The sequence below is a fragment of the Adiantum capillus-veneris genome, chromosome 4 (assembly GCF_014529385.1).
Source record: "Adiantum capillus-veneris isolate H3 chromosome 4, ASM1452938v2, whole genome shotgun sequence".
Lineage (NCBI taxonomy): Eukaryota > Viridiplantae > Streptophyta > Polypodiopsida > Polypodiales > Pteridaceae > Adiantum > Adiantum capillus-veneris.
In genome coordinates this window covers 170,797,667-170,821,962 of record NC_140934.1, presented here as the reverse complement: position 1 = coordinate 170,821,962, position 24,296 = coordinate 170,797,667, and positions in this window count along the sequence as shown.

The following is a 24,296-nucleotide window of genomic DNA, read 5'->3' as shown; positions in this document are numbered from 1 at the left end:
GGTCCACCTCCATGGCCATCCAATAGGATTTGAGTACACCTTGTGGGCATCTGGCCTAGGGAGCTGACATGTGTCCCTCTTTCCCCTCGTGTACAAATGAAGCTTGTGAGTGTGTGTGGGTGTTTCTCTCTCATACCCTACTTCTTGGGCTTGCCCCCTCCTATGTAGGGCTTGACGAAGACTTTTTGGGACACACTCAAAGCATCCAATTCCCCTAATGTTTGACCTTTGGACACAACCTTTGAATTTTGGAACCTTAGCACTTTGGAAGTCTTAGTGGGCTGAACCTTATGGTCTTTTGAGCCCATTGTTGCACATAGATCTTTTACACATGGCCCCCCCTTTGGATCCCTATTTTCCCTCCTTTGGATCCCTACTGTGGCCGGTCTGCTAGCTTAACCAATATTCTAGCTTTTTCTCCCCTGGCACTTCCCCATATTAAATGATCAGTTTAATATGAGAAAAAAATTTAGGAGAATTAGATATTGATTATGAACATTACCTCTCTCTTGAAATCATAGTCGTCCTTGACTATGGGGTAGAGAAGATAAAGCATATTCATTAGTCCTTTTCATAGCGGGTAGAGGATCCCTATGTTACCCTACGACATCGTTCCAGAATGGATGACTAATCCATTTGGTGTTTGAGAGCCTAAGCTGCCGCAAGCATGTCTGCACATTAGTCCTATCAGTCTTCCATAGTAGAGTGACAAGCTCTACTTGGTGTTTGAGAGACGTCGTCTCTGCAAACTTGATCTAAGCATGCATACTACTTCATTTTTGTGCACAATAAAGAAGAAGAGAGTCTTATAAGACAAAAACTTTTTCCATTTTAAACATTTGTACATTTGCTTACTCTAGGGAAGCATTGTAAGCATTGACAAGGTTTAGGTTATCCTTTAATTGTATGCTTTGCATCCATCTAGCATCTTCAAAAGGATAATTCTTAAACTTAATAAGATATCGTTGGATAGTCTTACTGCCTCTTAGTACCTTGTCTTCATGTTGGAGAATGGACTCGGGCTGCAACACCTCTTCTTGGTCCTTGATCTCCGGTGGGTCTTCAATAGTTGGTTCTTGAGGTGGCTCTCCTTTGTAAGGCTTTAGTAGGCTCACATGGAAAGCATTGTGTATGATCCAATGACTGGGCAACTTGAGTTGATAGGATTGGCCTAAGAATCTGGAAGGGACCATAGTACCTTTTTGCTAACTTAGCATAGTACTTCTGGTGTCCTGTAGAATTCTTGCCTGTCGTGTGCCTTAATCGAGCCTTGGGAATATTTAATAAGACCCAATCATTTTCTTTAAAGGCTTGGGCTCTTCTGTGCTTGTCAGCAATAGCCTTTTGTCTTTGTTGTGAGATAGAGATAGCATCCTTAATCTTTTGGAAAGATTCTTGTAGGTCTTAGCTATACTCATCTGCAGCGAAGATCTTCCCATGTACCTTAAGTAGAAAGGGACTTTTTGATCTTCCCTCAATTACCTCAAAAGGTGATTTTCCCGTGGAAGTATGTACAGTGTTATTGTAGGCATACTCCCTTAAGGGCAAGTACTTCTCCCATTGGGATCTTTGATCTACTTCCTGTTAAAGAATATGATGTTAAAGAATATGTCCATTGTGCTATGGGCGGCTAGACACTGACTATACTATGTTGTAAATATACTTTGGATAATAGTTCAAAAGAGAAGAAGAGAAGAGCAGCTCGTTGAATGGCTACTGTAGGGTAACGATTGTGTGTGTGTGTCTCGATGTGTGTTGGTGTGTGTGTGTAATCTTCTTTCCTACCTTCTCCATCACCTGCGCACTCTACAAAGTGGTATCAGAGCTCAGTTTGAGGAGCTACAGTCAATACACAGGTTTCCGCAGCTCTGAAAAACAACAAAAAAGAGAGGTTTTTTGGTCATAACTCCCTCACCCAAACTCGGAATACAGTGATCCAGGAGTCTATCTTTATGTTTTTGGGCGTTCCGGACGCATTGGCATACTCAGATTTGCCAAAATCTGCAATTTTCTGCAGCAAACAGCCAGCTCACACAAGCATAGGAGATGTCCAGTTTTGCACTCGGTAGTAGATTTACAGGTTACAGGTGAAGAATTCAGCATTTACACAGGTTTTGGAGAGCGACATATTTTGCATCATGATATTGTGTTATGGAAGATTATGTTTGGTTGTTGTGGGTTCGTTATGGACAGCCGCCTATGTAAGAAAGGTTGTGGGAAGAAGTTGAGGCGGTTATATTGTCAGATTGAGTACTTTGTGGTTATGTATGGATATGTGGTCAATGTATTTTGGAAAACTGCAGCCTTTGTGAGGGTTGAGTGAGGTTTTTTGAAGCCTTGCCTTGGGAGCGTTGGTACCTTGGCAAGGTGGATTAGGTATTGGAGCGAACCCCCGACTGGCCCCGCGAAAGACCTCATATGTCGTTTACGACTATGGGAAGAAGGTGGATGTATGGATATGTGGTACAGGACAGCGTATGGATTGCATTTGCATAGAGGTCCATGTGGACATTGTTTTAGAGTATTTATGCATAGTATTGAGTCAGTCTGTGGCAAAGTGAGTCAGTGGATTTTCCCTTGGCAGTGAGAGATTTTCCGTCAGTGTTTATGAACACTTTGGTTAAGATTTTCACTTGAGATATTGTCCAAATACAAACTAAACTCTGCCGAAATTTTGTCAAAATTCTTTGGAAGAAATTGAGAGAGTGAAGATGGCAGAAAGTTCAACTCAAGTCACACAGATTGTTGGAGAGAAGCTGACCAGAGAGAACTACAGCATATGGTCTTACAGGATGGAGAACTTTATCATGGGCAAAGGTTTATGGGATTATATTACAGGTGAACAAGAGTGTCCCGAGGTTGGTTTGGAACCAAATAGAGAGAATGTTGAAGCACATAAAACATGGCAAGCAGGAGTAGAAGCTTACAAGAAGTGGATCGAGAATTCAAGGAAAGTGATGCATTGGATTTCACTATGCATTAGTGACTTCTTTATACCACATGTGAAGAAGGCTCAATCTCCAAAGGAAGCATGGGAGATACTAGCAAGAATGAACAGCTCCAATACAGAACCACGAAAAGTTCACTTGAAGCAAAGGTTACATTGTGTATGGCGAGGAAAAAGATCCATATCAGATTATGTGACATAGATAAAGCAAATACAGGAAGATCTTGCGAGCATTTATGTTGAAGTTCCAGATGATGACTTAGTTTCAGTGACATTGAATGGTTTGGGACCGGAATAAAAGTCATTGGATACATCTATATCTGTTCGAGGACACATGCCTGATTTTGAAGAGTTAGTAAACCTTTGTTTGCAAGAAGAGGTGAAGTTAGGCAAGTCAGGTCCTTCTACATCAAATAACAATTGCAGAGATCAGGTTTTTTACTCTAGAGGTCGTGGAAACAATAGAGGTGGAAGAGGAAACTATGGTCGTGGAAACAATGTTGGAAGAGGTCAATGGCAAAACCAACAAAGTCAAAGTTACAACGATTATAGCCAAAGAGGCAGGGGGAGAGCCCGAACTCGTGGATGTGGAGGTGGACGATTTGAACATCGTCAAAGAGATGGATATTGTAACAGATGTGGCATTTATGGTCACTTTGAAAGAGAATGTTACACAAGGCTAAATCAAAATCGTGATCGTGGTGGAAGAGGCCGAGGTTATGGCAGACATGGAGGAAACTTTGTTGGATACAATCCTCATGATCAAAATATATATGACAATAGATCGAGTGGACATTTATTTCCTATGGAGCATGTTGTTGGAAGCATGGTGGAGCCACATCATACAGATGATTGGTATTTAGATAGTGGTGCCACAAATCATATGACATATCATGGTGAATGGTTTGACAGAAAAGAGAAGTTAGAAGAGGATGAGTTTGTCGCTACAGGTGATGATACTATGCATCGGATTACACATGTTGGTTCAGTTCCATTGCTAGAAAAAGACGGGACATACAACACATTGGGAGATGTTCTATATGTGCCTTCAATCACAAAGAATTTAACATCAGTTGGACAGATGACAGATCAAGGGTTGCAAGTCCGTTTTAATCGTTATGGCTGCTTCATAGAGGATTTTCACAACGGCAGACCAGGCAAGATATTGGCACGTGGAAGAAAGAAAGGTGGCTTGTTCTCATTGGAAGCTGGAGATCCATGTTTACACTGTGGTATGTATGCAAACAAATCAGCCACTCAAGATGATTGGGCAAAGTTATGGCATAAGAGGATTGGTCATGTCAATTTTAGAAGATTAAAGCATATGCAATCAAATCAAATTGTACGTGGATTACCAAAGTTTGGCAGATTGAATTTTGATCATGTTTGTGAAGCTTGTCAATTTGGAAAGCAATCTCGTTTACCATTTCCAAAGAGGGGGAGAATTAGCCAAAGTCCTTTGGAAATTGTTCATTTAGATATTTGGGGACCTTGTGATCATGCTACACCAAATGGTTGTCGATATTTTATCACATTTACGGATGATTATAGCAGAATGACATGGGTTTACTTTCTAAAGGCAAAGTTAGAGGCATTTGAAGTATTTTTGGAGTTCAAAGTTATGGTTGAGAAAGAGAATGGTTGTCAAATTAAATGCCTACGTACAGATGGAGGGGGAGAGTACATGTCACACAGTTTTGATGATTACTTACGTGAACAAGGCATAAGAAGACAGATTACTTGCAGATACACACCACAACAAAATGGAGTTGCTGAGAGAAAGAATAGAGTCATAGCAGAGATTGCAAGAGCCATGATGAATGAGATGAATATGCCATTAACATATTGGGCTGAAGCAGTTCATACAACAGTACACATTATGAATCGAACACCAACACCTGCCATTCATGAAATTTCACCTTCTGAGAGACTTTATGGGATCAAGCCAACAGTTTCCTACATGAAAGTTTTTGGATGTGTTTGCTATGTTCATGTGCCAAATGAAGCAAGAAAGAAGATGGAGCCAAAGGCAGTGAAGTGTATATTCTTGGGCTACCCAGTTGAAAAGAAAGTTACAAGTGCTATGATCCTACGACAAGACAAGTTTATGTCAGTAGAGATGTCAGATTTTGTGAGCATGAACCATGGTATAAACCAAAGCCAGTGATGATAGAAGATGAGTATGAAGAGCAAGAGAATGTGGGTCATGTTGTTGATAAGCCAGGACCATCAACAAGAACTATTTCAGGACCACATATGGTAGAGGAGAGTACAGGAAGTGTCAACCCATGGAGCGGTCGTTTGAGGGATAAGAAGCAAGACGAGAAAGGCAAGAAGAAAGTGGTTGAAGAGAGTTTTGGAGATGAAAGCCTCAATGAAGAGCATGGTTTACCACATTTGAGGACACCTGGCTGTAAGCATATTGAGAAATATGTACCCCCATATGCAAGAGTTGAAGAGAAGAGTGCACCACAATTCAGAAGATCAGAGAGGGTGTTATCCAGTTGATAGATTGACATACAACGGTTACATGCATACACATTATGCATACATGGTTTCACGTGTGCAACATAAAGAGCCTACATGTTTTCAAGAGGCAATTGGAAAATCAGAATGGGAGTCAGCTATGGATGATGAGATGGATGCTCTTGTGAAGAATGACACTTGGGATTCGGTTCGCTTGCCAAGTGGAAAGAAAGAAATTGGTTCAAAATGGGTATACAAAGTCAAGTGCAAGTCAGATGGTAGTGTGGAAAGATACAAAGCAAGGCTTGTTGCTAAAGGTTATGCACAAACAAAAGGTCTTGATTATGATGAGACATTTAGTCCAGCTGCAAAGATGACAACAGTCAGATTGGTGATAGAAATGGCAAGTATGTTCGGTTGGAAGTTACGACAAATGGATGTGGATAATGCATTCTTGAATGGTGACTTGGAAGAAGAAGTTTATATGATACAGCCAGAGGGTTATCAACATCCAGAGTTTCCATATTATGTGTGTAAGTTGAAGAAAGCATTGTATGGTTTGAAGCAAGCATATAGAGCTTGGTGTGAAAAGATAACCAGATTCTTGAAGAAGATTGGATTTAAACAATCTACTGCTGATCACTCATTATTTTTGAAGCATGTTGATGGAGAGATCGTCGTTATTGTTATCTATGTTGATGACTTGATTCTGACTGGAAGTCATGCTGAGCAAATTTTGCATGTTAAGAAGAGTTTGTTGAGAGAATTCAACATGAAGGACCTTGGTGAGTTGAGATATTTCTTGGGAATTGAAATTGTCAATACTTTATCAGGAATTTGGATGATACAAAGATAATACGCATTGGATATGCTTGAGAAGTATGGAATGACAGCGTGCAAACCAGTTGATACACCTCTTGATCAAAATGTGAAGTTGTTTGATGATGGACATTACATTGAGGATGTCACTATGTATCGCAAGATGGTTGGAAGCCTTATTTACTTGACAATAACAAGGCCAGATTTGAGTTATGCAGTGGGTGTTGTGAGTCAATTCATGCAAAATCCATGTAAAAGTCATCTTGATGCAGTGATACGGATTATGAGATATGTGAAAGCCACTTTCAGTTATGGAATGTTTTATGAAAAGAATGGGAAGCTTTGTCTTTATGGTTACATAGATGCAGATTGGGCAGGAGATTTTATGGATAGAAGATCTACAAGTGGTTATGCATTTTCCATTGGCAATGGTATGATAAGTTGGAGTAGCAAGAAGCAATCAACTGTAGCATTATCAAGTACAGAAGCTGAATATCGTGGAGCAGCTTTGGCAGCATGTGAAGAGTCATGGTTGAGAGTACTTATGGTAGAATTTGGTTTTGACTATCTTGATAGTGTCATTATATATTGTGACAATATTAGCAGCATCATGTTGGCAAAGAATCCAGTCTACCATGCTCGCACTAAACACATTGAGGTACATTATCACTTCATTAGAGAAAAAGTTTTGGAAAATGAGATTGATTTGGTGTATGTGAAGACAAATGATCAAGTTGCGGATATATTCACAAAAGCTCTTGGAAAGGAGAAGTTTTGCTACTTTCGTGAAGCATTGGGAATCCATCATATGCAAGCTCACTCTGAGCTTGAGGAGGAGTGTTAAAGAATATGATGTTAAAGAATATGTCCATTGTGCTATGGGCGGCTGGACACTGACTATACTATGTTGTAAATATACTTTGGATAATAGTTCAAAAGAGAAGAAGAGAAGAGCAGCTCGTTGAATGGCTGCTGTAGGGTAACGATTGTGTGTGTGTGTCTCGATGTGTGTTGGTGTGTGTGTGTGTAATCTTCTTTCCTACCTTCTCCATCACCTGCGCACTCTACACTTCCGTTACATAGGCTTTTAGTAGATTGAGAATTGTTAAGTTAGCTATTTCACTTTGGCCATCCGTTTGTGGGTGATAGGCCGAAGAGACGTTTAGCTTTGTTCCTAAATTCTCAAAGAGACCCTTCCAAAAATTACTGGTCATTCTAGGATCTCTATCCGACACAATGGACATTGGCAAGCCATGGTACTTGAAGATTTGTGAAATGAAGAGGGTTTGCATTTGATGGGCTTTGATAGTCTTTTTGACAGGTATAAAATGAGCTTGTTTACTAAACCTGTCCACTATCATCAATATTCCCGTATTCCCATGGATAGACTTAGGCAATCCAAAGATAAAATCCATGGATATGCTCTCCCATGGTGAATTAGGGATTGGCAAAGGTTGAAGCAATCCAAGTTGCTTCCCTCTATCAAAATTTATCTTTTGGCATACCACACATTTAGAAACATACTCTTGTATGTTTCCTTTCATGGTAGGCCAATAGAAATATGTTTCAATCCCTTTTAGGGTAGACTGAATCCCTCTATGCCCCACATAAGGAGGAGCATGAGATTCATACATTACTTTCTCACGTAGTGAGTTAGTAATGCATAGTCTATTTGCCATAGAGAAGATAACCATCTTGTAGAGTAAATGGTTCCTCTTTCTTCCCTAATGCAAGGGCTAAAATCACATCTCTAAAATCGGGATCATTAGCATACTCATTTATCATAGAAGATAGATCATTGTGAGTTGCTATGGAAACCGCATTCACTCTCGACCATCTTGAGAGTGCATCGGCTACTTGATTATGCTTGCTAGAAATGTGAGCAATATGGAAATGAAATTGCGAAAGGAAATTTTCCCACCTCATTTGCTTGTCAGAGAGCTTGGACTGCGTCATGAAGTACTTAAGACTTTGGTGATCCATTCGCATAATGAAAGGAATCCCCAATAAATAGTGCTTCCATGAGTCTAAGGCATGTAGAACTGCAAGGAGTTCCTTTTCATATATGCCTAGAGCTTGCTCAACAGGGTCGAGCCTTCGACTTTCATAGCCTATAGCATGCCCTTCTTGAAGAAAAACAGCTCCAAGGCAATCACCACAAGCATCACATTGGACCTCAAATGGCTTTGAGAGATCCGATAGTGTAAGCACAAGTTGAGAGATAAGCTTTTATTTAAGCTTTTCAAAAGCATTGTTCTCCTTGGCAGACCATGTGTACCTAACATTTTTCTTTGTTAGGTCATGTAATGGTCCTGCTATTAGTGAGAACTTTTCTATGAAGCATCTATAGTATGCGCACATACCTATAAAGCTTCTTAACTTATGAAGATTCCTTGGTTTAGGCCATCCTTTTATTACCTCTAGCTTTGATGGATCCATTTGGATGCCATCTTGAGAGATAATGTGACCTAAATACTGAATCTCTTGCAAGAAAAATTCACTTTTCTTTCGATTAACATAAAGTTTATCCTCTCTTAGAATTTGAAATATTACCTGGAGGTGTTGCTTGTGTTCGTCTAATGAATTAGAGTAGATGATGATATCATCAAAGAACACTCCAGTAAAGGTTCGGTGAGGCCTGAATAGCTTCTTCATCAAGCGGTTGGATGTGGCTGGTGCATTGGTCAAGCCAAAAGGCATGACAATGTATTCGTAAAGACCAAACGTAGTGCGAAATGCGGTCTTTACAATGTCTTGATCAACTATCCTTATTTGATGATAGCCACATTTTAGGTCAATCCTACTGAAGTAGGTGGACCCTTGTAGCTTATCAAATAGGTCTTCCATTTTTGATAGTGATCCTATTTAGTGCTCTATAGTCGACACACATATGATATGTGCCATCTTTCTTTTACACTAGTAGCACAGGAGAACGAAATGGAGATGAGCTAGGCCTAACCATGCCCTTCTCAATTAACTCATGCACTTGCCGCATAATCTCCTCTTGTTGAGCTTGAGAAACTCTATAAGGAGGTTTGTTAGGCGGTGAAATTCCTGGAAGACTTGATTGCATGGTCATCATTACCTCGTTTAGGAGGTATCTCACAAGGAATGTCATCAATAAAGACATCCTGAAACCCCTTGAGAAAATTGGATAACTCTAATTCCTTTTGATTTTGTATATTTTCTTTTGCTAAAACATTAGGTTCATTTTGAGAATCTTTAACAAAAATCATGTACACGAAAATAGAGCTCTTTATCGACTTGTTGAAAGCTTGTGTATGTACAATGGGTATAGTGTTACCCATTTCCTTAGCATCTATATACATATCTTTTTCCTTGAACTTAAAGGAGATTCTCCTTTCAGGGAATTTAACATTGGCAGCCATGCGATCAATCCATGGTGCCCCTAGTACTACATCCTCATGCTTGAGAGGATAGATAAAGAAGTCCTCTTTGTCCACATAGCTTTGGACATGGAGCTTCTTGCCCCTTGAAAGCACCGTCTACGAGTAGGATATCTCCCATCTCGTAGGCTTGTATGCCTAGCTTGGTGGCCAACTCTATAGATATAAAATTGTGAGTAGAACCAGGGTCAAAGAGAATAAAAGCATCCTGTTCTCTTACCTTTCCCCAAGCATAGAGGAGATCCTTTGTGGTGAATTTCCTCCTCTTGGATTTTGACCAAGGTAGCTCTAGGAGGTTCATGGCGAGTGTTCTTTTGGGGACAAGCGCGGTACACATGCCCTTGCTCGCCACACTTGAAACAACGGTTATCCTTGCGATAACGCTCAAGCTCTTCAAGAGAGAGTTTATTTTTGCCATTATAAACTCCCTTCTCTTTAGCTTTGTTGGGAGTTGCCCTTAGGAGACTTTTGGACATTGTCCTTCCCCTTAGGCTCATTGGAACCCTTGTTTTCCGTGGGCTTAGAATTTCTTTTAGCCCCCGTTTGGAAATTGATTCAAGAGGCCACCATAGTCTGGTGTATAACCACCAATATGGTGCGTGGCCTTTGGGAGTTGACATACTCCACCATTTCTTTAGTTAAACCTGCACAAAATTGTTGCTTTTGCTCTCCAAATTCCAACTTTTTGAAGACAGTGGCTTTGAGTTGTAGGTCCCAAAACTTTTCTACATATTTGTGAATGAATTCGTAAGGGGAGAGCTTTAAGCTTCACCATTCGGTGAGTAGTTTGTCTTTGGCATTGGTGGCCAAAACTTGCTTCATAATGGAAGCTCTTAAAGCTTTCCATGTTTGTGGAGCTTCACCGTTGGCCCATAGGCTAGACCACCATTGCCTGGTGGACTTTTGAAAGTGCATGGCTACATGGTGTAGATTAGAGGACTCGGTAAAGTCCTCATCTCCAAACGCCGCATCGAATTGCTGGGTAAAGGCCAAGACTTTGTCTGTAGCACCAAAAGTGCCATCGTAGGTAAGGAAAGAGATGCTCTTCCCTCCCTCTTTGAACTTCTTGAGCTTGGATGACCTCTTCCACGTGGCATAGGATTTCCTATGGCCTCTTCTTTTTGATGGTTCAAAGGTTGTACCATCACTTTCTTCAGAAGATAAAGAATTTGAGGAAGATGGAGAAGAGGGTGACCTCTTTCTTGCCTTGATCTTCGTTGTCTTCACCATCACTTTCATAAGAGGAAGATGATGAAGAAGATGGGGAAGAGGGTGTCCTCTTTCTCACCTTTTTCTTCTCTTGCTTTTTGTCATCCCTCTTTGAAGTACGGTGTGGAGAAGTATGCGATGGTCTTCTCCGTTTTGGAGGTGATGGAGAGCGTTTAGCCCGCCATCTTCGTGGAGCCATCTCCGTCGAGGTAGTGGGAGACTCACTTCTTTCTCGTTCCTTTGGTGGAGACTCTTGAGTTCTCCTTTGAGAAGGAGATGTGTCATCAAGGAGCAAATTTCTAAGCCCTTCATAGGGATCCTCTTCTTCTACCCGAATCGGAGACAGACCTCTTTTGGAAGTCTCGCAAGGAGTCTTCCTAGGTGCTCTCTTGTCATGGTGGGGAGCTTGGAGAATCCCATGAGCACAAAGCTGCCGTTGCACTTCACTTTGGAGGGATGGATTGCCCATGGCTTGTTGAAGCCTAGAAACAAGATAGTTAACAAGCATCAGGGCATCATTAGTAGCTTGCTCATTAGCAAGCTACTAATGATTTTGGTCATTAGCAAAATCAAAGTTATCAACATTGATTTAACTCTCTTTACTATTGTCAGCCATTCTAACAAATGTTAGGTGTAAAAGTTTTAGGTGTACTTTGGTACTTCAAGCCCTAGTTGCTACTCCTCTTTACCCCTTTAGAAAAAGCACTCAAGCTACTGTACCCGTGGCTTGAATACCATTAATTGCAAGGAATAGAAGAGAGGGTCGTTCGACACCAAAACAACACCGGCTCCTATCAAGCTTCTAATAGCTCAATAGTGGTTAAGCCGTAGGCAAACCCCATAGGACTCCACTATTAAGACCATAGCTCTTGACGGTGATGCCCCGTTAACTGTACAAAGGCAGGCGCACTGCAAGGCTGAAAAATCCCTATTCTACTTACTCACATGTAATTAATAGTACCAACCATTTATAGCTAGCTTGAGGACCTCCCTTCTTGATCAAGAAAAAAGAAACCTTGTGCTTTGATACCAATGTAACATTTAATGGTCTAGTAACTTGTGTGTAGCGGAAAATAGCATGAATATAGTGAGCATTTCATTAGAATAGCTTCCTAATGAGAATAACAAGAGTGCTTGGGTGGAGACAGCAACAAAAAGCATAACACCTAGTTAGATATCATGAACAATACTTCAAAAGAGAGAGAAATTAAGCAATTGACAACAGTGGAGGACCGGATTTGCATGGAGCCAGTCCCCCCTCCAAAAGACTTTGTATTATGGTTTCTCCCATCAAGAGAGACATTTTACAATACAATTCTTTGTGTTCCTTCAATAATAGCTAGTGCAATGAAGATGGAAACTTTATGCACTAAGCAAAACACTTATCAAACACAACATCAATTCCCTACGGTCTCAGACCCAAGACCTCACACACCTTCAAAGATGGTGAGAGCTAGCGGGGTATGAGAGTAGATTGAGAGGAAGAAGGAGTATTCTTACGAGAAAGATGTACATCTCCTCACATAATCACTCATATTAGCATATCTTAGCTTAGTAATTAGCATGATAGAGAAGATGAGCATACATTGAAGCTTGGCTCTTGGTTGGATTTGCATCACAAAGCCAAGAGTTGTTGGTGTAGGCCTCCCTTGTCACAAGCTTGGAGTAGGTGGTAAGCTTTCCATTAAAGCTTGAGACGGAGAGAGAGTATTCTTTGCTTCACACATGAGATTGTGTGAGTGTGTGTGTGATAATGCCTTGCAAAAATCAGCCCCCTCTCTCTCTTGGTCGACCTCCCTTGCTGATTACTCATGCTACAACCCTATTGGACCTCCCTAGCCTCAGTCAATGGAAATTAAGCAGCATAAGTGATAGCCTTCTAACATGTGTCCCCCTTTCCCCTTTTGGGAGAGCTTTAGGTAATTAGTAAATGCAACTAAACTCTCATTGGACCCCTTTGCCTCCTGGCCAATAGAAATCAGGCAAGCCATTGGGCTGGTGAATGCTCATTGGTCCCCTTGGGAGACTATCCAATAGTCTTCTAGAGAGCTTAATGCTTATTGGTTCTTTTATTAAGTGTTTTTAAATTAATTAAACTAGATTTACTCTAGCCTAATTCTCATTGGTCCACTTCCATGGCCATCCAATAGGATTTGGGTACACCTTGTGGGCATCTGGCCTAGGGAGCTGACATGTGTCCCTCTCCCCCTTGTGTACAAATGAAGCTTGTGAGTGTGTGTGGATGTTTCTCTCTCATCCCCTACTTCTTGGGCTCGCCCCCTCCTATGTAGGGCTTGACAAAGACTTTTTGGGACACACTCAAAGCATCCAATTCCCCTAATGTTTGACCTTTGGACACAACCTTTGTATTATGAAACCTTAGCATTTTGGAAGTCTTAATGGGATGAACCTTAGGGTCTTTTGAGCCCATTGTTACACATAGCTCTTTTGCAGATGCCCCCTCCCTTTGGATCCCTATTTTCCCTCCTTTGGATCCCTACCGTGGCCGGTTTGCTAGCTTAACCAATATTCTAGATTTTTCTCCCCTGGCACTTCCCCATATTAAATGATCAGTTTAACATGAGAAAATCATTTAAGAGAATTAGATATTGATTATTATGACATGTTACATAATACAATGAGCCACCAAGTGATGGTGTACTCGTAGGACCCCAAACATCAGAATGAACCAACTCAAGTTTTTAATTTTTTCTTTCATTTCTATCTTCATAGAACTCTAAATCCACTTCTTTCAAACCTTGTAGAAGCTTCTTTGTTTGAAGGATTTGCATTCCTTTGGAACTCATATGCCCAAGCCGATAGTGCCACACCGCAATGTCGGCTTCTGTAGCTATTACATAATTTAAAGATTGCGTACTGATAGTACACAATCAAAGTGTACCGACTTTTCTCCCTTGACAACCACCAAAGATCAGGCTTTGAGATCTTCCACCGTTTGATTCTGAATGCAATGTTGTGACCTTCATCGTCCAATTGTCCTGTAGAGATCAAATTTTTGCGAAGAGAAGGAACATGGCTAATATCTTTAAGCTTCCATTCATTTCCGTTAGCAGTTTTGACACAAATTGTACTTTGCCGACAATTTCACAAGCTTTATCATCTCCCAAGTATACATACACAAAATTACCTTTGGTGTAATCTTGGAAATGTTTCTTGTGTGGTGTTGCATGAAATGAAGCCCTGGAATCTACTATCTAGGAATTAGACACATTGTCTAATGAGAGATTAGAGCATCTTGCTCTACATTACCTACCACATTGGCATTCGATGTTGGCTTGTTGTCTTGAGGCTCCGACTCCTTATTCTTCTTGGACAAGCAACCCTTCTTGACGTGGCCCTTCTTGCCACAGTTCCAATATTCAAGAACTGACTTTGTTCGTGACTTGCTCTGTCTTGAGCGATCACGGCTCTTTTGGTTTTTAAACCTCTCCTTAGGCCTTCCTCTTGTTTCCACTGACAGTGCAGCGCTTGATGATTCTCATGTGCTTCTCCTTTGCATTTATTTGCTTAGGACAACACCCACAACATCATCAAACTTAAGAGTATTTGTGCTAGAAATAGAATTACTTACAGCCATCACAAGGCTGTCCCAACTATTCGGTAGAGATGATAGTATAAGAAGAGCCTGCACTTCGTCATCAAAATTTATTTTCACCGATAGAAGTTGACTTATGTTGGTGTTAAAGTCATTAGTTGTTATGCAACTGAACCATTCTCTACCATCATTAGATTGAACAAGCACTTCATGAGAAATACCTTATTGGATGGTTTCTCGTAGAAGTCATCAAGTGACTTCATCAAGTCCTCTGTGGTCTTCATCCCCAAAACGTTGAAGGCCACCGTTGACACCAAGCTTAACCGGATTGTTCCCAGTGCCTTTCAATCAAGGACAATCCATGCTTCATCTTCCATCGTTGCGGGCTTCTTTGCAAGATCGCTTAGTGGCAAATAGAGGTCCTTCTGGTAAATCTGCATCTTTCAATGTTGGTAGTTTTTGCCGTTGAACTTCTCGATCTTGAGTTTACCTTCCTCCGCCATTATTCCCACTCAATTCAAGGAATCCTTTCCTTTAGATAATTTAGCTATGAACAAACCTTGCTCTGATACCAATTGTTAGGAAATATGATGTAGCTAAGTAGATAATTGAGTAGATTACTTAATGGAGAGAGATAATTTTCACACATAAGAGATTATAGAGTAGAGAGAAGGGAGAGAGAGTACACACAATATACGCGGTTCACCCAATGTGGGCTATATCCACGGGAAAGCAGTCACTTAATGGCTTTAGTACTTCAAATAGGAAGTAGGTTACAAAGGGATTATACCCTTAATAGAGCTCCCACCTTGCTTCACTCTCACCACCTCACACCAACCTTGTTGCATCAACTTCACACTGTGAAATGTGTGTAGAAATGGCCTCCTTTTATAGGCCAAAAGAGTTGTCTTCTCTCATGAGAGGTAGCCATGTGTAGCCGCCCTTGTGTAGATAAGTCCAAATCAGACCCTCCAATCCGCCCATGGGTGGCCGCCCTTGAGAAGACAAGTCCTCCTTTGAAATCGACCACCGGCCATTGAATTTGGCCACCGACCACTGACCATTGACTTTTGACCACTGGCCACCGGCCAACCGGCCAAACGACCGGCTGTTTTTTGATCACTTTCTGGCCGCCGTCCGGCCATAATATTCTGACGTGAAAGATCTGGTGAGTGAAAATTTTGCTTTCCGGTAAGTGATTTTGTTTTTTGGCAAGTGATTTTTCTTCACACACAATGGCTTCTCCTCAAAATGGGGGCCTTACAAATGTGCGTTTTTAATACAAAAAATTACAAGGGGTAAATCAGGCCTGCTCCATACTTAACACCTAGCCCACCAGTGCTCACGGAGTCATATGACTAGGAGAATATCGCTTCATTTTCTAATAATCCTTGCTCAAAAGTAGATAGAGTATCTCCAAGTGAAGGTTTATGTTAGGGAACAATAATGTTCATAGACAATCAAGGAGAGGCTAAAACAAAAGCATATCTCTAGAGGCCATACACCTAGGTTTGAGACAACAAAGAACCCTAGGGCCTTGTTTCAAGTGTTAAGGAGACTATTTGGCTAGAAATTTCCCAATCAATTAAGCTAATGATATAAAAAATGTTCCTAATAGTGATTGTGGACAAAAATATTTGTACCAGGATTGTCCTCAAAACCCAAATAAGGAAGGAAAAGGAACGGTGACATTGTAGAGGTCATACCCTCTTCAAGTGGTTCTAATTCAGATGCCAAAGTGCCAGTAAAGGTGTTAACAAGACCGTAAAAAAATAAAAAAGCAACAAGTGAGCAGGGTAGTGGTCACTCTAACAGATCCATGAGTGTGAAATCTGCAAGGAATGCTATGAGGGATAGAGTTAAAGCCCAATATCACTAAAAAAAATACCCAAAATTAAACAAAATCCAAGTAGAGTAGAGCCAAAATATGATAATTCACGAGGTTTGATCTTAGTTCATAAAAAATTCTAGCCATTGGAAGAAATTCTAAAGGTATATGAAGCGAAATTAGACAACTGCCAGACTATGGAGTATCAATGGATGACTTATCCCATTGCAAAGATGGAAAAGTTGAGGTTGGAGATGTGTAAAAAGCTGATTGAGACTGCTCAAGTGCTTATGGAACCCCCATCAACTATGCCAACCCAAGCTAGGATAGTACTCAACCACCTATTGTTTTGAAGAAAAGAACAAGAGAAAGGAAGAGCTTCTATGACGCGGTTGAACAAGAACCGATAAAGGAGGCTAAGATTTCAATTGATGGACAGAGTTTGCAAAAAGAAATCAAACAAGAGAGGTGAGAAAGATAGTAGACTAGGGATCCAACATCCTCAAGGGATTGGGAATGTGCATACTTGTGGAGAAGGAGCAGTTGAACAAGTGATAGAGAACACAACAAATGAATCTGTCTACCATATAGCTCCTATCATGTTGGAAGTCAAAGGTGACTCGCCTAAAGAACTTTGGGACGTAGTTAAGAAGGCTAGAGATAACAGTCATCAATGGGAATCGACATCTATTGCAGAAGTCAATCTTGACAAGGGTATGATGGAATTTTAAATGCAAACCATGTATGGTGATCAAGGAACAAAAAGATCACAAGATAGTAGAGAAGAAACCTTAAAGAGTTTCCATCATGTATGAGGAAGATATGATGTTATGGTCATACCATTATAGAGAGAAGGTCATAAGCTAGTCATAGATTCTCAAGGATTGCAAGAATTTATGTCAATGCCTAGTGAGATGTATGCTAATGATGAGTGATCTATTAAAAGTTAGACCTTTGCAGATATGTTGATAGATGTCTTGAGAAAATGGGAATCAAAAATCTTGTTGAGACAATACGTCAAGAACTAGTGGAGGATTGGAACAAACCCACAAAGGCAGCTAAACTTCTCCCCATAAAGTAATTGCCAAACCTCTTTATAGCTTGATAGTGGCCTTTAATTGGACAAAATATTTTGAGAAATTGTCTCAAAAATTGAAGCAGGCATTGATATCAGCACCCATCCTTAAGGCACCAGATTGGAATAAGATATTTCATGTGCATGTTGATGCCTTTGCTTTTGCCACTTGATGTATATTGGCACACTTGGAGAAGGAATTATGGATGTTCCAATTTGCTACGGCAGTCACCAATTAAATAGTGCTGAGCAAAATTACACAATCACTAAAAGGGAAGGATTGAGAATGGTCTCTGTAGTAAATAAATTCGGCATTACCTCCTTGCAAATGAATTCATTTTCTTTGTTGGTGATCATCAAGAGCTATTGTATCTTGATAACAAGCCATGCAACATGGGCACAATAGTAAGGTGGTTCATCATCTTACTAGAATTTGATTTCACAGTTGTGGTAAAGAAGGGTACTACCCATCAAAGGGCTGATCACCTTTCTAGACTTGTAAACGGTGAGAATCCTAAGGGAATTGAAGATCATTTGCTAGATGCATATCTCTTCAACATTGAGATGGTACCTAGATAGAACGAGAGCATAATTCCAATTTTAACCCATAGGATAGTTGATGATAGATCATGAGAAAATGGCTAACAGAACACTGGTTGAGCAAAGCAGTCCTTTTCAATTGCTTAGTGGGAGATTGTATCACAGAGGCTATGATGGCATATGAAGGTTATGTATAGAGGCCTTTGATATTTCTTTATACTTAGCAAAATCACATTCCAAAGTGTATGCATGATAAGGTGTACCCATTTTCAACAGTTTTCCCCAATAGAAAACAATCTGTTTTTTGTTACTACTATGTATATTTGACTTACTTGCACATACTTTGAAGAGGCAAGATTTGGTGGCCACACAAAGCACATAGTGTTAAACACTATGGAATGTTGAGTCAATTTTCCAAACCAAAATGGAGATTTTAGTGTGCAAGGACTACTCTCTCTCTCTCTCTCTCTCTCTCTCTCTCTACCCCCTCTCTCTCTCTCTCTCTCCCCTCCATCCCCCCTTTTCTCTCTTTCTCTTGCCCCTCCACCCTCTCTCTCTCTCTCTCTCTCTCTCTCTCTCTCTCTCTTATTTTATGTGAATTAATTTTCTATAATGGGATTGATGTGACTTTATCAAGATTTACCCCTTTTTAGATTACATTAGAGAGAAAATGTATATAAACCTTTTATTTTGACTTCACTTCATTTGAGCATTTGAGCGTAAGTTTTGGGGCCTTTATGCCTCTTTGATTCAATCAATAACTATTTTAATACTTGTTTTCCTAACTAAAAATAGGTTCACAATCATGAAAGTCTTGAAAGAATGATAGACATCACAAGGACCCCATCCACAAAGTTTGAGACTCGGAGGGGATTGCTGTAATATTGGAAGAAAATCGACGGAAAGCTCGAGAATGCAAGCAACGCTCTAGAGCAAGACTACGTATAGATGTGCTTCAAGAGCCCGTTACTCTCCCTACAATTAAGAATTTTGAGGATGTTATGAGGGTGGCACTTCTTCTCTCCCTCCATTGCCTAGCTATTTGCCTTTATCCCCTTCCTTGATCCTTGTACCATTTACCTCAACATCTACAGTCCCGCCAGGAGAGATGACACCTGTTGGAAAAGTTTGTAGAAGGCTAGAACCACGTCTAGCAAGACTGACATATATCAAAAGCTTCCAAAAGTAGTAACCAATAAGTTACCATAGTGATTGATAGTGAAAATTCAATCAAACACCAGTCTAGGAGCCTATAAATAGGACCCACTATTCATTTCTTGGGACTTTTGGAACTCTTATGACTTTTATATCACTTTGTAATCATCTTGTAATGACGTCTTGTACTGCTGCGCTCTCTCTCTTTCTATAATTCCAAAGCCATTTAATGGCATACTACTAGTTGTATAATGACTATTTTGAATACGATTCCAGTTCTAATTACAATCACAGTGTCTTGTAATTTCATTTTCTAGTTGTGTCTTCCAGTATTTTGAAGTGCTATGTGAATTCTCTCTCAGTACCAACCTGAAATAGTTGTCTAAACACATCTTGCACATTCCATTTTGGTGATCACAGTGGTTTGAGCTCAATTCCTCAAGGACAGACAAATATCTCCAGCTAGGTATTAGAATTACTGTATGTCAGTAATGGAAACCAGAAGGAGCACAAGAGGCCGCCAACCACCCACTCGATTAAGGGAGAGCCTCAACAGAGTCAATCCGCTTTTAGAGGAGACCAAATTAGGCTTTGATACTGATCAACACCCTGGGAATGAAACTGATGTCGCTCCATGAGGGGGAACTACTGAAGAATCGTAGGATTCGCAGCATTCCAATCATTCTAGGTTCCAAAGAGCTGAAAGGGTTGAAAGGAGAAGTAGGTCTCATGGATCTCGAAGTCAAAAACAAATTGATGAGATTGACGGGAGTCAAAGAACTCATCGCTCATCACATAAGGCCACCAAGAAGATAGTGGAAGAGACAGTCTCAAAGACAAAGACAGAGAACTGTGAGGTTGATACTGATCAGTATGACTAGAAGAAGTCACGAGACAGGAAGTGAAGGGGAACTACTGAGGAATCACATGATTTGCAACATTCTAGTCACTCTAGGTGCCAAAGAGCTGAAGGGGTTGAAAGCAGAAGTAGGTCTCATGGGTCTCAAACTCAAAACAAAGAGATTGACGGGATTCAAAGAACTCATCGCTCATCACATAAGGCCTCCAAGAAGATAGTGGAAGAGACAGTCTCAAAGACAAAGACAGAGAACTGTGAGGTTAATATTGATTAGTATAACAAGAAGAAGTCACTAGGCAAGAAGCCAACACATAGAACCAGAGTTAGTAAAAGCAATGAACATTCCAACAAACCTAAAAAATTTTGTTCCAGTATTCAAAGGTGGGAAAAAGGATGACCCTGATGTATACATACAAGCTTTTGAGCAATACGCAGAGCTGAAAGACACTAATGAAGATGAATGGGGGGATGATTTTTCCCAAAAATTAGAGAACGCAGCTAGGGAAATGGTACTACCATTACCCAGCCTTTTGATTGAGATAATACAACAGGCTCATCAAAGCCTTTAAGCTGGAATATTCAGACAACAAGGGGGATGAAGATATTCTCTGGGACCTTGATAAGATCAAGCTCCCAACTTCCCTTGCTTGCTTGATAATATCAAGCAAGGGAAGTTGTCAATCACAAGCTATGTGGAGAAAATCAAGGAATTGACCAGCCAACTACAAGAAAATCCCTTGGAGAAATGCATGACAGCTTGGTTCTTGAATGGATTCCGGAGTAAGAAATTGAGAGAGCAAGAGGTACCAACACCGCCGAAGAAATTTAATGACCTGGTACAAAGGGCACTAAAACTGGAGTAGCAAATAAGGAGAAGGGCCAGAGGAGAAGAAAATCTAGTGACCTCCTTCTACTGAAGAGAGCTCTGGGTCCACTTCAAGATCTAGTTCTTCTGAGAGCGAATCATATGAGAAAGATAAAGCCAGCAAGAAGGGGTCCTGGACAAGAAGATTGAAGAAATGTATAGACAGATTGCTGAGATAACAAAGACAAGATCCTCAATGAGAAAAGCAAAAATATGGTGTTCCAAATTTCAATCAAAGGACCATATGTCTAATGAGTGCTCCCATTGCACATACTATAAGGCCTTTGGTCACGTATGGAACAATTGTGGAATCAAAATTCACCATTTCAAGAAATGTAAGAATTTGTCAAAGATCATATTCACCAATCCGAAAGTGCCCAAGGCTGATGGAGCCAGTGGGTCTAAATATAATGAAGCAAGCACAAGCACTAGAGTGGGTTAGGGATGCTACTAGAATGGAGCTGATAGGGGTAGGGACATAGGAGATTTCTCCAAGATTAACATGAACTGTTACGATTGTGGCAAGTATGGACACTTTGCAGCTCAATGTCTAGACTTGCCAAAGCCAAAGGTAGCTGACCAAAAACCACCAGAGCCAATACTAGTGAGGATAGTTACTCTAAGTAAGGGGGTTGTCATTGAAGAGATCCCAAAGGAAGAGAATCAACAAACTACTGAGTGCAAGAAATGGGAACAATAAAGAGCAGTTTGGAAGGCTAAGGGCAAAGGGAAGGTGGTAGGTGAACGGAAGGAGAAAAGAACGTTTGCAACTGAGGTTATTGAGAATCTATCCAAGAAGCTGTCAGAACAATCAGAATGCTCTGAGGCTTGCACCATTCAAAAGCCACCGATTCAGTCTTTTTAATCCTTGAAGGAGAAGACATCGTGTGGTCTTGAAGAGTCCATGATTTTTGTAGTAGAGAGTCTGGTAAATGAAACGCGACAAGTCAGAGGAGACTTGGACGAAGCTAGAAATACTGGTTTGGGGAAGGATCAAGTGGATTCATCATAGACCTACGTGATTTCCCCTTGGAAGGTGTACTATGTAATCATGTTAATACATAACGTGAGTTCAAAAGAAGGAGTGTTAAAATGCAAAAAGTTTAGGCAATTTAGCATAGATACATTTAAACAAGGGATTTTTATATTCATTTTTGGAAAACAAATCATAAAATAAGGGGTCATGTTATTCATTTAGACATGTTAAAAAAGGGGGTTTTTTAATACCCCACGAACACACGTTATGTAGGGAGGTACTGAACGATGAACCCCCCGAGGATGTCCCAAACATCAGAAGATTAGGGCAACTTGATAGAAGGCCTTCCATTCTTCTCACATTCTGTTGACGACACCCTACTCTGTTTCCACAAAGTAAAGATATGAGCAACAGAAGAGAGAAAGCCCTCTATCCATCATGTTCGTGGTTATAAGGATCATACACCATAGCCAGGCTAATAAATCAAGGATTCTGATGAAAGATATTTCCTAATATAAAGATGAAATCCCATTGACATATTTGACATCTATAAACAACGCCTTTTTTCCCACATTTAAGAGACACGGCCGCCATCCATAAACCATAAATATGATATGAGACTTAGTCTAAACTAACTCAGAGAAATCTTGTGAGAAGTACCCGACTAATCGGGTCCACCCGTCCATAGATGCAGATCCGTTAGGATACTAGTCTCCCACTTTCCACACCACACTCTTGTTTTCTAATTACTACTACGTTGTTTTACATATACAAATAGTGTTCCTTTATTAATTTCGACCATAGATTCTTTCATACAGCCCTTCAAACATCACCTAAACAATCCTTCCTCAAACATGGTCTAATAAAGACAGTCCTATAATTCAACAAGAATGAATCTTTCAACAATTATTCTTAAGAGTTTGCCGCTACCCGCGGACTTTCTCTGTCTAATCAAAGAGCCTTTGCAAAGGATTTACTTATTTGATAACCGCGAAATGCGCAAGCTTTTCTAGTCTTTTGCTAACCGCAAGGGAGCATCTTACTAACCGCAAGGCATCCTACTAACTGCAAGGCATCTTGCTAGCCTCAAGAGACAAAAAGAGAGCTGATAACCTCAGCTTATTCTCCACTAACCGCAGAATCACCTCGCTAACTGTGAGTTCCATCTGGAAATATGATAATCTTCCAGCAATTTTTTTCTTTAAGTGATTTCTCAAACATGAGTAACTAGCTTCTAATATCAAATAGAGAAATTTTATCAAACAATAACCATAATCGAACAATTCTTTCACTACTCTATGATATCATATGCTTGTTTCTTGTGATATAATCACGTTTCTTGGACAGTTTAAGGATTTCCTAGGCTTGACTTACCGATCATCATGTATAATGATGCATAATTATAAATTCTTCTTCGTGGTTGAGATTGGGTGGCTTTGACTTCTTCTGCAGCCAATACCTCTGCTTGAGATAAGTTCGCCCACGTTTGCAGTTTTTTTTTTTTTTTTGCAGACACGCATCCTGATGCGCAATTTTGAGTCTCTAATTTTAGAAGAATTAGAGCCTTGAAGAGTGAGGTCCAAAAGTTTGAAGTGATCTTCACATCTTGATCGCTTACAATCTGTTTGGGCAATCTATGAAATTTGAAAATCTCTTTAACAAATAGTCATGCAATATCGGAGGCGATAAAGGTTATTTTGACAGGTATGAGATGCACAACCTTTGTGAGTAGGTCAACAACTACCATAAGTGAATTATATCCTCCTTGTACCATAGGTAATCCAATGACAAAGTCCATACTTATACACTCCCACTTCATTTGGGGAATGTCCAGTGGTTGAAGTTTACCGAGAAGTTTAACTCTCTCAACTTTAAGCCTTTGGCATGCCAAGCATTGATGAACATAGCATAGAACATATTTCTTTTGCCCAATATAATAGAAACTTGTTTGTACGGCATTGAGAGTCTTTGCATATCCTAGGTGTCCTGAAGTAGGGCTATCATGGGTCTCAAATAAGATAGCCTTCTTTAAGTTAGGGTCCTTTGGTACACATAACCTATCTCTATAATAGAGACAAGGTCCATCATGTGAGAAGTGTAACATTGAAGGTATATTCTTTGAATCCCCAGATGGAACAAGGTTAAGCTGCCTTTGATACTCTGGATCACATGATGCAACTTCCTTAATCTTTTCAAAGATTGGGTTGTTGGGTATAGATATGAGGCTCAAAAAGGATTTTTGATTGAGTGAATCTGCAACCATGTTTTCTTTTTGGGACAATAGATAATGTCAAAGTCAAATTCTTGCAAAAGTTCTACCCATCAGCTTTGTCGTATATCCAAGGTTTCTTGGGTGGAAATCCATTTTAAGCTCTTATGGTCGGTTATAAGTCAAAAATTTCTTTCCAATAAGTAGTGTCTCCACAGCTTCAGAGAATGAATGACTTCCAATAGTTCAAGGTCATGGGTGGTAGTTCTTTTCATGAACCTTAAGCTTATGTGAGGTGAAAGCTATTGGTATGCCTTCTTGAACTAATACTTCTCCAAAACTGCTATTCCACTAGCATCAATGATGACTTCAAAGGCCTGGTTTA